The following is a 17746-nucleotide window of genomic DNA, read 5'->3' on the forward strand; positions in this document are numbered from 1 at the left end:
TCCAAGGTATGACAGTAATAGTGAGCACACAATAGCAGGAACATAGATTTTAAAAAATAATATTGCTAAGCGAAAGGCTCACACAGAGTAAGTAGTCAAGAAAATGAAGTTGGGTATTTTTTTCTTTCTTTTTTTTTTTTTTTTTTTAATTCTTTTTGATGCTATCTTCAATTATGTTTTTTCCACTGTGTCTGCCAGGAAAATTTATGCATGCACAGCTAGATATCTCTGACTTTTAAAGTCATGGCACTTAGCAAAATGCTTTTAAAGAGAGACACACAAAAGCCAACGTTATCCATGAAAATTACGTAAATATTTACAGGCAGTAAATGTTTGATTTCTGGTTTGGGTTTTTTTTTGTTTTTTTTTTTTTTTAATTTAAAAAAATCCATCTGCTGCTAGCAGATGATAAATATTTAGATCAAATTTGTGCCTGGGATACAAGGGCACTATTTCTTCCAGAAGGGACATTATAAATTTGATACTGTAGGCCCAGCCTCAGTTCCCCAACTCAAACAACATAGCAGGGACTCTGTTGGGGTACATTCATAGACTTGTATGAAAAGGCTTCCTGGCTGGAAGGCTATAAGCAACCTTAGTGATCATTTTGCCTAATCTTCTTCAGGAGTTTTCCTAGAGGCTGGACTGAAGTATGTCTCCTGGAAAAATAACCTCATTTTGCCTTAAAGACTCCAAGCAATGGTGACTCTACTACCTCCCCTGGTAAGTTGTTCTAGTGTATAGTTACCCGCACTGTTAAGAAATTGCATCTTATTTCAATCTTGAATTTGTCTAACTCCAGTTTCCAGTCATTAGGTCTTGTTGTGTTTCTTTCTGTCTGCAAGACTGAAAAGCTCCCCCTGCTATCAAGTATCTTTTCCATATGTATATATCTGTGCACAGTGATCCAGACACCACTCTTATCTGAAAGATTTGATAGATTTCTTAAACCCTATACCCTAGAGATGGTTTTTCAACCTCTGCATCATTTTTGCTGGCCTCTGTCTGAATTTTTTCTAGGGTTTACATATCCTTCTTGAATCATGAGCACTTTTTTTTCTGATGCTGTGTGTACAGCAAGGTCACATCCTAATAGTTACTTCCTTTTTTCATACAGCTGATAAACAGTTATTATATATTACAGCTGGCATTTGCTGGATACATCGCGTGTATCAATGGATTGGTAGACACTTAGAACTGTGGAGGTGTGACGCTTGCACTCTGAATGTGTGTTTGCATTACCTAATGTGTGCTGTAAGTTAAAGGAACAATGCCTGCCAGACCTTCTGTCGTATTATGTCCCTTTTTGCTATTTAGATGATCCATAATCCTACCAATAAGATGGTAGATCCCATATTTTCTAAATAAAGAGGGAAAGGCTACGTTGTAAAGAGTGAATTTTGTCCTTCCTGTAGGAGAGGTCCTACATTAGGAAGAGAAGCAGAGGAACTATTCTCTTGCTGTGCTCAGAGTAGAAGAACTAAGGGAAGAATAAGGACAAAGAAGAACTGAGAGAGCGCAGTGGCAGTCTTCTGAGAAAGCTCTGAGTAACTGCTTTCCTGGACAGCAGGAGAGTGGAAATAGGACCCAGTTAGGAGTTTTCTCCAAGAACAGCTGAAATTTAACAGAGCTGGCTGCCTTAACTCTGGACACATGAAAAACTGGTAAGAGAAACATTGTCGTTAATAGGTTGTGTAGGTTTAAAATACACTTAATAGTATAGTTCATTTAGCACGTGTACAAAAACTGCTGTGAGTACTGGTGTATGGCTTTTAATTCCTGTAGTAGCGAATTCTAAAATCACAGAAATGTTGTTTGGGAGGGACATCTGGAAGTCATCTAGTCCAGCTCTGTGCTTGGAAGCAGGCTATCACCAACACTCGCTCAGGAATGGACCTCCTCGGATCATCTGAAAATTTTGTCCACAGCTCCTCCAACACCTTATCTACTACAACTATCCACTTTTTCTTGTTCTGCTATCATGCAGGCAAATCTTGTTCAGCTCTAATGTGAACTCAATCAAGGAACACCTCTGGCTGAAAAAAGTGCTTTTGTTTCTCCAGACTTCTTGAGTTTAATTAGGTCCTTGATTCTGTCCATCACAAGGCTGTATGACTGGATGCTGGCACATGAATGGCACAGGAGCAGATATGAGCATTTGAAGGGAACTGCTTATGCAGCGCAGCTTTGCAATGCAACCACACAACTCTACCAGTTTGCCAGTGCAAAAAAGTGAGGTCATGCTACTTCTCCCCCTCCTCCTTGGCCATGCATTTCTACTTTTCTGGTGGCCATGGCGAGCTGAACTAGAGGAAAACAAACCTCACCATAAAAAGTGAGTAGTTATTGAATGGTTGATTGAGTAGCAGTGCCAGTTGGGGCAGACTTGTATGGAACTGCTCCTTCCAGTGGCAGCTAGCCATTTGGTTGGCTTTGCTGCAATGAGAAATTTCATCTCTGGAGCGCAGTTCCATAGCAGTTTATCCTTATCTAAGTCAGAGCTATCATGGTCCTTCCTGGTATTTTTGCAGCTGAGCAGTAGGTTGGTCCAGGGAGCTTTGTAGCCAAGAACGAAGCTTGCCAAAAAAAGAGCTGCTCATTTTCGACTGGTTTCAGGGAGTTGATGTGGCTGAAAGTGAATCACTATTTTATACAGTGAGTTTTCAGCCAAACTTGTGACCTGATCTGATGCTGTGTGGTGGTACATGTGGTCAGAAGGGGAAGAGAGAAAGGCTGGATTGTGAACCTGTGTCCTCAGACAATGACAATGTCCATGATTTCACTTGTTCTTTTCCTGAAGCATATTACTGATGTGACTTTTTGTGCTCACAGTAGGTCTTAAGATTGTTGTAAAGATGTAGAAAGAGGCCTGTTGTGTATGGAGGCATGTGGAGCTGATATTCTGTGGATCATTCTAGACTCAGTGATTATTGAATGACAGCTTGTGTTTGCAGGGACTGACTCAGTAACCCGGATGGTCTCTTCCAGTCTTACGTTTCTAGCAGTATCCTTCCTAAGAGCACCCTACTGTTAAAACTGTCGAGAACTAATTTTTCTTTATCCTGTATGTTACTTTAACCACTTTCTAATTTGTTGCATTTGCTACTCTTCTGCCCTTCACTACTGTATTTCTTTAACAGCAGTGAGAGAGTGCTTTTGCTCTTAGCTGTGCTAAAGATTTTCCCCAAATGCAGCCATTAGAGACCAGCTGCAGACAAAACAGCACAGGCATTTGATTTTTTCAACAACGTTACATTTTGAGTTCCTGTCTGCAGTAATTAATTAGCATCATTGCTGAGCTGACTCCCTGCGGGACTGCATGATCATTAGTGCCAAAGCCAGGAAGGGGGCAGGAACTCCCAAACCCCTGAGTAGGCTACTGCAGCAACTGTTGTTATCTATAGACCATTTCAAGAACATTTCAAGTGACACTGGTGGAAAAGATTCACTTTCTCATCTGTATGAGGGGCTTGCCCAGATCCAGTTAGGCTGCTGGCTGGGATCAGGCAAATCTACTTCCTGGGCAAGATTTTGTCAAAGGCTATCTAAAATCCAAAGGGTTGCTTTCAGCTAGTTCATCATCATTTTGCTGATATGCAGAGAGAATTACAGAAGACTTGAGAGACATCAGGGTACAAATCAATGATGATGTAGAGTACTGGGGCTGCTGTGCCAAAAGCTAGCCCAGAATCAAAAATCTGTCGGCTAAAAATCAAACTTAAGTTCAGTAGAGACACAACTGAATCCAAACAGGCCAAAATAAAAGTGCTGGCATGAAATTAGACAACCTCCTTCAGGTGCAGAAATACAGCAGACACTGAGAGTATTAACAAGTCGCTTTTATGAAATATTTTTTGTAGGCTTGGGATGCAGTGTAATATAGTTTAATCTCTTCTCTCATCCCCCATGCCTGTTTCAGAAGAGAACAAGAAATTTAATCCAAACAAAGGATTAAGAAATTTCAATAATGGGACTACTGCCATTATCCAGACAATGGGCCAGCTCTTTAAATGCTTGTTCTTGATTGAATTGAAGTCAATGACTACATCAGAGGGGGCAGAATCGGAATGCAGAAAAGAGGAAATGAAAAGTATAGAAGAGCTACACAATTATTTTACCCATTATGCCCTTCCAGCAATGCATCTCATAAACAAAGCAGCTCTGAGAAAGGATCTCTCCTTGCTGGAGAATAAGGTTAGGGACAACTTTTGAGAGATGGACAGAGGAAAGAGAAATGAGATTTAATATAGATAAATGTAAGGTAATACACCTGGGAAGAAATAATAATCATTATATATACAAAATCAGGAGCTGCTGTTTAGAAAACAGTAATAGAGAAGGCGGCCTGGGAGCGATGGTTTATAATTAATTATTGCAGACAGGAACTCAAAATCTAACACTGGGGCAAAAATGAAATAGATTCTTATGCTGGGCCAGCACAGAGGTTTGTTTCTACAGTGAGTGCATGGAGATCATTTACACAAACAAGAGGGAGCTGGCAACAACACAAGCAAAATATTAAACTTACAGCTACCGTGTTACTCATTTTATTTACAAGCTAGAGCCTTGACTGCTGATACCACAAGCACAAGCTTGTGGTTTTCTATTTGCTGAATACAGTAAAACAATAAAATAAATTACCTCCAGGATGAAAACTCCTGATGAGTCTGTAGAAGGGTATTTTCTCTTTTCTTGTCCTTATATTTAAATGCAGAACAGTGGCTTAAAAGTGATCAGATTTACTCTAGCAAAGATTGAGGAAACAAAACCCCTTTCTTAAAGAAAAACACTACAGCTGAAAACAGTATAGAGAGAATTAAGACAATGCAACCATTCCATAATTCAGTAAGAGGGAATCTGTTGGTAAGAAATGAATGCCAAATGTAGAGCTATGCTTTTATTTAGGTAAGAAGTGTTGCTCAATAAATGCATTTAGCAGATAATGAACAAAGATACCAAAACTATCTGTGTTCCACCAAAGACCAGATGAAACATTACTATGCTGAGAAGACAGTGTCATGTGAAAGCCTGCCAGACAACCCAGACGGAGTGTCATAAAGAACTGTCTGATTGCAAGACCTGATGGCTGTGTATTTAGAAGTTCATAGACTTGTAGATCAGAACAAAACACAAATTGATTCTAGTCCTAGAAAAAGAAAGGGGGGAAACCCTTACAAGGCATAGGATGCAGAATATTAAAGATTTATAGGACTATTTCATATTGTTAGTGCTGTGAGCTAGTAGCACAGGGTAATCCTGTCTTTGATTCCTTACAGGCCATGCTGGAAAGGTGGTGCATCTCCCCACTATAAGGCAACCTTGGGGCGGTACCATTTCTTCCCAGGCTGGATACAGCTTGGGCTCAAACCACCAGGCTGTATGCAGGCACAGAAAGAGGCATTGATTATACCAGGGCAACCTCTTCTCCTGGGAAAAGGATGATGGATCATTTCTCAGAGCCCTATACCTCAAAAAGCAAAACTGAGTAAATAAAACTGAGTAATTATTCAAGTGCAAAACTGAGTAACTATTTTTTTAAAGCAGCAAAAAATACAGCAAGACTATATAAAAGCTTTCAAAATTGAAATTTCATCTTCCATCTGAGAAGGCAGATAAAGCTCCATAATTAGTCAGGGAAGGGTCACTCCCTTTCTCCTCAAAGCCTCCAGAGGATAAACTCCAGATAAGCTTTTCAGAGACTGCAGAGCTTCAACTGCAGAGGGTTTTAGTCTGTGAGAAGAGGTTTGGAGCGCATGATAATTAGCAGCTCACAGCTGAATTTTGCTAGCTATCAGAGTACTCTTTGCTGTCACTGCATGAAAGTACTCCTGTAGGTCTCCCGAGTCTCTCTAAATGTGTCCTGTAGTCTGATTTGTCCACATGGAACTTTTTAATATAGAATTTGGTCAGTGTACAACACTTAAAGGCTTACGGCAAATCCCTTTTCCCTGGCAGAACAACACCTGGACAGAATGAGAAAATAAAGGTTTTTTTTCTTGGACAAAGCAGGAACTGCTTTACTGTTTATGCTATACCTAGACCCTTACAATCCAGGGGAATTCAGTATGCTGGGAGAATCCATAGGTAGCCTGCTAATCCAAATCCACATCTTCTTTGTATCCCCAAATCAGTGCTTAAGAGTTCTGGCAGGAGACAGGCCTTTTCTTAAGACTCATCCTTCATCTCTGTGTGCTCACAGTTTTTAAGTACCAATGGGAAAAATGTAGAGATGCTGGGAGAAAGACAGTAACTATAATGCAATTGCTTTAAACTTAATTAAGGTTCACCTCTGCTTTAAGAAAGCAAACACCAAGAACTGTCCAGTTTACGTGAAGTTCAGCATGTGCTTAAGTGTTTCAGGACTGACACTGTTTCTGAGTGAGTCTGCATTACTGCTGCTTTGCAGACTGCAGTCTCAGATTTGTATGAATTTCTTACAAAATATTTCTAACCTTTAATTACAGGACACTTAATGGTAGGATGCATTTGTGCTGGCTCCTGTCTCATCCAAACCAGCTGTTCAAGTTGTTAGTCTGTGAGCTGTAGTCTGTTTTCAACAGTTGATTTCTGTCCTGTTACTGTTTTTTATCTTTTTCAGGTATGTCTTGCTTACCTTCTCAGGTCCCATGGCCTGCTGCCTCCCTCCCCCCCAGAACAACCTGCTGGGAGCTATGTGCATAATGTATATGCACTTCACAACACTTTCATTGTCTTTCAATCCAATTGCAAAGGTCATTTTCTTGGCTCATTGTCCCAGTCCTGTCACTCCTCTTTTTTGCACAATGCCATTGGCTCCCTTTTCTTCACTGTGTGAAATACAAATGACTTCTCTTTACTTTTCAAGCCATGTCTCCTCTACAACAGCAAGAAGTAGTCACCTCACTGCCATTATATAAATGATGCCAGTCTTTTAAAGCACTGTTGTACATTCACTTTCATGCTTTCACCCATGCTGCTGATTATGCATAGCACGAAATCTGTGCAAATACCCTGAAGTCCATCTTCCTCTGCTTTTTCAAGCATCTTGTCTCTGCCCCAAGGTTTGTCAGAGTCCGAGCATAGCTACATAACTGTTTTGCTAGATATACTTTTTCATATGAACTGGTATCACATCTTCTTCCTGCTCATCTTCTCTCTATAAGCCTAGTAATAAGTAATAAGCACGTCAAAGTTAAAACAGTCTCTTTTTTTTTTTTATGCCTATACAGTGCAAGCTACAATGAGGGTGGGTTTAGGTGTAATTTTAAGAGCAGTATTAATAATAAAAACAGAGTAAACCAAATTATTTGTCTTGTTTTTAAGTGTGTAACAACCTTCCAGGAAGTAGCTCCAACCTAGGATGTTTAATTTGCCATACCGAAGTTGCTTAAATCTGTTGATTCCAGGAACAAATTTGCCATAGGGACTAAGAGAGCAAGAGGGGGACTGGGACTGTGCCTTTTGTGGCAGATGACTGTTACTGGCTTAGTAGTATTACCAGATTGCACCCTGAGGGGCTGTAGTCACCCTGGTTGTCTCACTCAGTGAGAACCATGCTCAGGATGGTGTGATGGGGGCACACTGGTGTTTTTTACAGGTCCCTTACCAGCATCACAATCAAATTCACCCACAGTGCTGCCTGGACAAACATCTGGCCACATCTGTTAAAAATTTGGGTTTAGAATGGGGCTACCTGTGGTTCTGCACACTTCTGTTTTATGGAGAGCTAATATAAAATGACATTTTTTCCCTGTTTCTGTTCCTTTTGGAAAATCTGTTACTTTATCACCTCGTGTAGGTAGAGAAAAGTGAATATTCTGTTGTAAGTTATATCTTCCAAAAAGCAATTGGAAGTGATGAGACTGGAGCAGAATTTAGGCTAATAACCAAGGTATGCAAGTTAAGATTCTTAGAGACGTAAGACATCACTGAGAGGGGGATAGAAAGCTGGAGAACTGCGAGATCTACATGCTTTCAATATTTAGCAGCAAGAATATCACATTTTCATTCATAACCATAAAGTGCCTGTTTTATTCAAGAAAAATGGGTCTTGTCAAACAACTTTGATACCATTCTCTGGCAAGATTACAAGTACATTTAATAAAGATGACTCTATTGACATAATACACTAGAGTTTATGTCAGGCATTTGTTTTATTCTGTATGGCAGCCTACATAAAAGAGATGTATGGGAAGCAAACAAATTAAACCTGGTTTTCTATATGGTTGTTTGCTATGTCACAGCTCCCAGCAATAAGCCTGCCTCCTTTCTGTGTTTTCCATGATTTTATTACCTCATAATGCCTCTAAAGATGTCCAGTCTTTGCATAATCTCTAACATCTTGAAGTATTCAGAATACCAAATAATGGGTACAGGAACCAAAGCAGTTTGTCAAGGATCTGTCCTTTTCTAGTTACACCCCAAAACTATACGGTAGACATCTTCTCTGTTTTATAAAACAAGTATTATCAGATTCCTACTTGAATAAAACACATATGAACCAGTGATGCAACCATGAAATACAGCTCATGAATTACTGATTTAAAATGAGCCCAGTGCAGGGCATGACTCAATCCAGTTCACAGTGGTTATATATATCTTTTAAAATATCCAGCTATCATTTGCATGCTGTTGGACTAATCACAAGAGAGTCTATGGATTGAATAGTGAAAGGGCAAAAACTACTCTCAAAGCCTTCAGTACGACTGGAGCCCCAGTAGTGTGAACACACATGCCAGTTGAGAGTAGGGGGCTTCAGTCCCTCTGGGATGGTGATCAGTCCGTGATGCCATTCACTGATACGAAGTTATACGAAGTTTAATATTGGTGATTTCAGTACAGTTCTCAGCAAAATTCTCAGTAGATTTCTTAGTAATTTCTCCATGCAGGCAATGAAAGGCAAAACTTTTTTCTAGCACTCGGGAACAAAAAGCACTGATAATAAAATGTCTCTTTAATTGTCTAGTAGTTTGGCTAATTAAGGTGATAGGCCATGAAGTTTCAGAATATTTATGCTTTTAAAAGGTAGATTATACACCCAATAAACACATTTGACTCTTTAGTATTCAGAAAGACTTGATTCCTAAGCTGCAAACCCTATTAATCATCTGGATGTTAAGTGTTGATTTTACCAGGTACATAGTAAAAAGGCCTTTGACTGAAGTCGTTCAAATAACGTACACACTATATGAATAAACCATAAACAGACAAAACCTCTCTGACTACAGGTAAGGAAGGCTCCCTCCTTCTTTATGTGAAAAAGTCTCAAAGGCTACGCATTCACGTCTTTTTAGCCATGAATGTGTAGAGAGCTGGGGCTCTGAATATTTGTCTGGTATGTGTAGGAAACAAGGCACTAGAGAAATTATTTTGTATAAAATCGGTTCGATTGTTCAGCAGTCAAGACATTTTGTTTTCTTCAAAAGTATATTTTGATTGAGACAATGCTGTAAGAAGACAGGCATTCTTTATCTGACTTTATATTAAACTAAAAATTGTGTAATTTGCTTTGCAAGACAAAATTAAGTACACTTTTTAGTGGCTTGTAATCATCTGGTATCTCCTAAAGTAACAAAGTGCAACCTGTATTGTGCTTAAGAAAGTTTCTTGGGATTATGAATATGGCTGTAATAAGTGACTAGTGTTATCAACAGAGATTTTAAGGGAAGGCTTTACTGTGATAGACTTGTCTGACTTGGATAACAAACTCTTTTAGTATTTCAGCCCATAAATCCTGAAGAGAAAGATACAATTCTCTTAGGTCACTGACAAACTAAAAGGGAATCTTTGTTTGCAGAGCTCCACAGAGTTAACACAGTAGTAGTTAATGATTTCACTGTGGTAATTACTTTCTAGGGTCTGTCAATCAGGCAATTTTAATGTATTCAGCATGGGCTGCATTAATTTTGTGCAATACTACTATTTTACCTGGTTTCACGCTCTTTGTCTATCAATCTGTCCATAACAAATTTTGAATCTATGGACCAGTTTCTGCCAAGTTTGAGAAGAAATTTGTTTTTAAATATCAAAACCAGTTGGAATCATGGAAGTTTTGTGAATATTGACAGGTGGGTAGGGAGAAAATCACATGAGGGCTCCCATGGTGAAAAGGTTTTGGAAGGAGCTCAGCTATTACCATTTCCCTAAGGTATGCTAGATGACCAGTTGGTATAAGCCTAATTCAGAAATTGCACATCATGTACTACCTCTTGTCAAGCTCGCAGATAGAGGATGAGGTGGCCAAAAGAGGACATGCAAATGGTAGTTGTGTATTATTAAAGATACACTTATCCACTGTGATCTTGATTTATTCCTGTCCTGCACTAAATGAACAGTTCATGAGCTTTATACCATGGTTGCATCACTGATTCATATATGCTTTATTCAAGCAGGCATCTAATAAAACCTCTTTTATAAAATAGAGAGAAGGCAGGTCTAACCTTATAGTTTTGGGGTGTAACAGGAAAGGGACAGATCCTTGACAAACTGCTTTGGTTCCTGTGCTTATTATTTTGGTATTCTGAATGCCACAAGACATTAGAGATTATGCAAAGATTGGACTTTTTTTATACATGAGTTCATTGAGTATGCTTGCAAATGTTTGTAAAGGACTCTGGCACCCAGTTGGAGTGTTGACATTGGTTTCAATTAGTGTGTGATGAGTCCCTTTGTCGTTGAAAGCATCATGTTTAATGGTATAAATAGACAGAGCAATTGGCTAATAAAATGTAACGTGAAATAAAATCGGTTTTAATATGTTTGTAGGAGCTGGGCCATGACTTTTTTCAGCACAACAGTTGGAGTCACAGCTTGGAGAAACTTGAGAACATCTGTTATTTCTGTTGAAAAATATAAGTACATTGAGTAACTCACACCTTTGAAATTCCTTTGTGGGGGTTGAAGACAACTCCTCTCCAACACAAAGCTTATTTACTCAGGATTTGGAGAACATTTGACTGGTTCATCCTTTAGGTCTCTCATCATTCAGACACAAATGTTCTTCGGAGGGAAGCTTTGAAAATATTTTTTCCTGTGTGACTAATCGGTGAGGTTAGTTGATTCCAGAAGGAAAAGCTAAAATGCCTTACAAATTTGCAATACATAGAGGTTAATTTTGCATATAAGCTTATTTAGTTTGTAAAATACATGAAGTTGCTGTCTTTAAAAAAGCCAGAAGAAATTTAGTTACAACTGAACTGTGATCCAAGGCTAAATTTCTTTTGTACATCTTAAATGCAACTATCTTACTCTATTTTTTGTAACAGATTTTTGGAAATCTATTTTCTTCTATAACAAGTCCTAGGGGTAAGGAAAAAATCAGCAGGAGCTGAAAGCATTTCTTATCATCAACACACCTATCACGTGCACCACATACATGTTACACCTCTGGGCATATACATCACAACACATAACTGAAAAATGTTCTCATTTTTATGCTTGAAATTCTTTGTTGGTACTGAGTCTTTTTTTTTTTCTTTGACCTATAAATATGTATCCTCTGTGCCAGCACACACCAAGGATTTCATGTTTTACAAACACACTCACATCCTCCATCAACCCCTTAACTAGCATCGGCTAAGAGGCTTGTTTTCTGGGCTCATGAAAAGGGTCTGAGTGACAGCCATTTGAGAGTGAAGATTCCTGGACAGGCTGATGTGCCCAAAATACCAAGGACAGCATATTACTTTTCATAACAGACATACTAGTCTTCGTAGCAGACAGTGTCTAGTAAATAAGGATGGGGGCAGAGAGAAGGCGACAGTAACGTGGAAAGAGATGTGGAAGTGGTGGTAAGACCGTGGAGCATAGAAGAAATATTTTTGGGTGTGAGAGGAGGTGAGGGTAGGAAACAGAAAACCATAATAAGGCTGTGGACTGGAAGCAAATAATGAGTGCAAGTAGGAAGGGGGGGCTCTATGAAAGAAACAGTTCTGTGCCTTACTCCCATTTTCGTCTCTAGACTAGGTGTCTGTTTAGGCAATGTCTCCCGTGACATACCGGTTTTCCTGCAAGTGGTGTATAATGTAACAGTTTTGGCAGATGGGAAGCTGCAATCCTCCTTGGGAAAGTTAATCCATTGAATAGAATGTGGTAGTTGAACAATAACTCCCCAGAAACCCTACAACAATTCACACAGGAAAAGTTTAGTTATAGATTAACCCCAGATGAGGGGGTTTGGTTGGTTAGGCAAACTTAACATCAATTCAGTTTAACTCAGAATAACATATTTTATTCTACCTTTCCTAACAGAATAGAAACATTTCAGGAAAATTGTGATTTGGACACTTCATTTTCCAGGGGAAAAAAAAAAAAATTTTGCAGAGCTTTCCTGGCTTCCTCTAAGTCAAACAAAAGTGTGTGTAATTTAGATTAGGTTTAGTAGAAATGAGAAAATGACAGATAACTTAGGGTTTTCTTCATTTTTCATGGTTTTTTCTTCCTTTTCTAGCTCCTGTTTCTTTAGTATAGCTTAGTGAATTTTCCTGGTGATTTTAATTTCCTCTGCATGTGCAACATCAATACTTATCCTGGTTTTCCCTCTCATGCAACAATCCATGTTTCCCTCTCACATCTTCCTCATGATTTTTCCTTACTCTCTTCCTGTACCTCCTTGTGATGTCTTTTCAGTCTCCCTAATTTCTATACATCTTTTCTTCTCTGCATTCATCTTTTTCTCTCCTCTTCACCAAACTCACCAAAAGCACCATCTCATGTGCTTTTCTGAAGTTATTTTAAACTGCAATTCCTGTCTGCCATTAACTTCTCATTCTCTCTGTCAGAGTCACATACTGAGTTATATTGTCTCTCACATTATTAGAAAGCAGGTCCTTCCTTCCCTCTTCACTCAGCAGAGCCATGTTTTTATTTTTCTAGATCAAGACTTCTTTGGTTTTTTCCTCAGTTTTTTTTCTTCAACTTCAACCTTGCCCCTAGGAGGAAGAATAAGATAGTAAAATTTGCCCCTTGGATGGCATTCCTCTCTAAATGAGGAAGGTTGTTTCTGTTCTTGATGGTGTTTAGTCATTAACAAAGAGAGTTTGCTTTGCAAATATTTGTCAATAGTTTAGTTAAATAGTAACAAAAAGTAAACTATTTGATTGCAAATCCAAAATTCCTTCTCCTGTAGTGGTTCAAGTGGTTTACGTCATACATAAAAGGGAATTTCAGGTTATAGAGTAAAATATTTAAAAGAGGGTTTTTTAGCATGAACATGTGTATATGCTGCAAGAACAATTACAAAAAATATTGCTATTAAAAAGTACATGTAACAACTAGAAAATAGAAGTTACAAGTTACCTTATTAGTACTTTGAAATATATTAAAACTAATGAAAGAATATACACATTAAACTTTAGACAATACAAAGTTTATTTTTCCCCAAAGAAAAAGAAATCATGGCCAGAGTACAAGAGTAGAGATAATTAGAGATTTGTTTCTTTTCTACCTCCCAAGGTAAGGCTTAATCCTACAGTAATCTCTTTACTGAGAGCCAAATGTTAGTCAAGGAGCCTGCTGCACAGATTTGAAACTAGCATTTAGCCCATATTTTCAGTACCTGGGAAGGAGCTATCCTATGAATGCATAGTCTTCATTGTTTTAAAGAGGTATCTTGACATGTTTTTTTATTTTATCCTGCACTGTAATGCATTGGCATGTCTTCATGATACATTTGCTAGCTTATATTGTGATATAAAGTGAGACTTCTCATTCATGGCCAGTAAACCTCCAGAGCCCTCTGTCTTCTAGCACGGAAAAGGGGTTTGTATTGGGCATACAATGAACGGCACACTCTGTCAATGCACATATAAATCGATTATCCCAGAGAGTTTTGCCTTTGAGCATTTCAGCATCGTGTTGCCCCATTGTCAAGTGTGCTTTGAGGGATAAATGCCCAACAAACTTGAGGTTCATTTGAGTGGGGTAGATGTTAAGCAAATTGGCCTTCTGTCTTTTTTAATTCCAAACTGTGGTTTGTAGCCTTGTTGTAAACTGCTGGCCTCTTTTAATTCCCAGGTTAGATGGGAAAGAGAAAAGTAGCAAAGAGAGAAAAACACCTGCTGAGGTTAGGGTTTTTTTTAAAAAGGCCTAAAAGTTAGATCCACAAATGGATTTAAGTGGTATTTATGTATGTGAGGTTAAAATTTACAGTCTGCTGCAATTTTGCTTTGAAGGATCTGTAATCCACAGGTGCCTGCTTCTCTGATAGTAAAGTTCCCACATAGCACATGCCGTGCCCAGGTGTGTCTCAGACTTGATGGTGCTGGAGAGCTCTGGGCCTTTCTCATCTCTACAGGTTCCACTGAGGTTCACAGATGAGGTACCTCCTTCATATATGGAAATTAATCCAGCCATCATTCTGGACTTAACAAGCAGAGGCTCCATGCAAAACACAGCTATCTCAGGAACAGGTAGTGGTACTTTTTAGGAGAGGAAATATGGAGAAAGAGGTACTCTATAGGCCTGGGAGAACAGCCATAATACTTAATAAAAGAACAACCTGTGGGCACCTGATTCATATTCAGCTGTGTAAATTGGACCAGTCCAGAAAGAGAAGTGGGTGGTCTAAAGATGAGTGTCTCTGGAAGGGATGGATATTCAGTGGGTGTGGGTATCCAAGTGACCCTATGTGATGGTGGCCCATTCCTACACTCTGGCCTGAAGGGTCAGGTAGAGAAAGGGTAGAGAAAATATTTTGCTGCTTGGTGGGTTGACAAGCTATGGGTATTTTTTGTTTGTGTTTAAAATGAAGTTGAGATAGAAAAGTTTTATTTATTATCTTAGGCTGGTAAAAAGGCAAGAGTGGCCTATACCCTCCCCTTGTTTATCCACAGGCTTAATGATTAGAGCATTCATGCGGATAGTAAGTAGACAAAGTCCATTTCATTCACTGCTTGCAGGAATTTGAAAGGCAATGCCCTAATTGCCAGGCTGTAAAGTGTTCCAGTATTCTGCTTACTGATTCCCTTTAGTGAAGTTTTGCATGGAATAATTAAATATGCTTTGGATCAGGAAGAGTGAGTATGTCACTTGCTGGTGAGAGCACTCCCAAAGAAAAGGGAAGGTGGGGGGTTCTTGTTCTTATGAATAATTAGTGTAGGATAGATGCCAAAAGAGGGACTGAAATCCATGTGTCCGCCCTTGTGCAGGTCTAACCACCAGGCTATAGAGGTTACTCTCTTTACGTGCAAAAATTAAAAATCGGGCCATTCAATTGAGTACTTTCACACTGGGTTGAGGAGCAGCTCCTCACTGCTGTTGCTGAACCTGATGAAGCAGCAAGAGTACTTTGTGTTCAGTTTTGCTGCATTAAAGGCAAAAATCTCCATGTTTTGTGGGGGAGGGAAGTGGTTTTGTTTGTTTGTTTGTAGAAAGTGCTAGTTTGGTGACTCAGCAGTTTCTACAAGAACATACCCATTCACTGAAAACTTCTCCAGTGTAAATGGCATTCCCAGTCGAAAGCAAGTATACATGTGTGAACATACCCAAGCAACCAGGACACTCATTTGAAATCTAAGGGACAGAGGTCAAAATCAGTTTGCATAGTCTCTTTGATCTCAGCTGAACAACCAGAACTGTTTACTCTTCTGGAGCAAGCAGGTCTATCTCATTTTATTCCTGTAGGTTTTTAAAGCATACAGGTCCATCTCAAAGCAAAACAAAATATTTTTCTGAAACAGCTGCAAACCTTTGTAATGGCAGAAAGCAGTCTGTTTCCTGCCTTGTTCTGAGTGAAAAGCAACCCGAAAGTTCCTGAATGTCTGTACACAACAGGGGTTGAAGGCTGCCCTCTTTTCCCCACAGAGATGAGAAGTTGTTGTGGGACTGACCCAGTGCAGGGGTATGACCCTGAATTACCAGGAAGGAGGCTTAATGGAGCCTGAGTACCTAATTAGCCCTCAGCTGTGCCTGGGGGTTTGAGGAACCTGTGGCTGCAGCCGGGGAGGTGGGAAGGAAATACCTACAAGAGGAGAAAAACGTGCTGTGGTGACAGTGCTTGGCTACAAGAAAATCACAAGATCGGTGTGAACTGAGAGAGGAAATAGGGAGCTGGAGGAACCCAGGTGGGAGCAGAAACTTATGTTTATGGTCTGTCCTTTGAGTGAGGGAATGCTGGGATTAAATGGGAGCTCTGCAGAGAACTGTGCTGTGAGAGGGGGAGGCCTATTTGCTCTGCAGTGATGTTTAGCAAGGGATGTAAGAGGTAAGAAGGCTGTGCTCCCCTGTGAGGAGAAGTGCTGCTGCAAGGCCTTGCTGAGCACTCTGAAGGAAGCTTTTTGGGGTTTTTTTGTGGTGCTCGTGCTTAAATCCTGACTGGGGCTCCAGTTTGCACAGTCTGGCAGGATTTGTATGGCAGCACTGGTGTGGAAAGTTGTTGTTTGCAGATAGAGATTAGATTGAACAAAGGGAAATGTTGAGCAGTTCCTTGGAAAGAGGTTGATACCTTTGATGACTTGCCCCGCAAATTAACCTTTTCCATCCCTGAAAAAAGATGTAGCTAGATCTATGCATGCCTATGGCAGGGCACTGCGTGCTGCTACATAGTTTTGGTATTCATGTTTCTTAGACAGTGCTTTTTCCAGTTGTTTCCTGCCATTCGTAAACAATGTCCTGTCTGTCCCCTTGGTGTGAATGTCTGGTGACACCCAGGTGTATTGAATGAGTGCTTATGGATTTCTTTCTAATGCCTGAGATGGAGGCTTTTGAAACTTTGCTTTCCAAAAGAGATACAGGCAGCATAGCTGACAGACCGGTCATTACCACTGCGAGTTTTTGACTGTAGGACTTGTTTGCTCCATAGGCCTATCTGAACCTGGAATTTGTGACTTAAAAGGGCTGGTGGTATATCCCCCTACATGCCCCATCAGTCAATGCAAGCAAGGAAGCTCCCCCCCGCGTAGTTCTAACTAGCTTCAACCCTCAAGAAGAGACACAATTGAGGCAAGATTTTCACTCTTCAGCTAATTAGTTGTATCTATAATGGTATTGTGAGGAAATCTATAGGTTACCTGAGGCCTTTTTGTTGCCATAGAATTTACTGCTGGTGACACAGAGCATGTCTTGCATCAAGTTGGTGTGGTGTAAGAGCTGAATCTTGTCGCAAAACTCTCGTACAGGGCAGGTCTAAATTCAGGAAATCTGTCTAGGTAATCTCAGGGGCTACTGTTTTGAACTTGCACATTATCCAGCAGAGCTTTACTAGATTGTCCTGTTTCCATCTAGAAGTTACTTTGCTTAAAGGGGAAGCATTTAATTGATTTAGAGAAGATCTATCGCAATCTTGTCTTGAGCAATTGTCTCTTCTGCAAAAACAAAATGGTCTCCCTGTAGCTATGATACATATTTCGTCTTACCATATAAAGGTTCTCAGCTGCTTTTTCCCCTATGAACTCATAAATGGAAGTTTTCTCTCTTTTTTCACCCTCAACGCTTTTAAGTGGCATATATTAGAAATTGTGTTTGGTTTCTATCACAAAACAGGGCTGAACAAAGAAGCAGTGCTATTTATCTTCCAACTGTTCAGAGCTTTTGTCTTCTACTATGGCAGTGTATAATATTAAAATGTTAGCTTCTGCTAATTGGCAAAACTGAAGTATTCTAATAAGAAATCCTACTAAAACTGGTTCATTACATCTATTCCTGTTAAACATTAACTTTCAATTTAAAATACATGCTGGAAACAATTGTATTAGAAACACTTCTATGATTAAGAAGTTATTAAAAATGTCACTAAAATCCTCCTTATGCATACTTATGTCATCTTATACTT

General features: G+C 39.5%; 1 pseudogene; it reads left to right on the forward strand.

Moving 5' to 3' along the window:
• Positions 1-17746, forward strand: part of LOC115352944 — a 44345-nt pseudogene that overhangs the window by 6057 nt on the left and 20542 nt on the right.

Source organism: Aquila chrysaetos, chromosome 1 (genome assembly GCF_900496995.4).
Source record: "Aquila chrysaetos chrysaetos chromosome 1, bAquChr1.4, whole genome shotgun sequence".
Lineage (NCBI taxonomy): Eukaryota > Metazoa > Chordata > Aves > Accipitriformes > Accipitridae > Aquila > Aquila chrysaetos.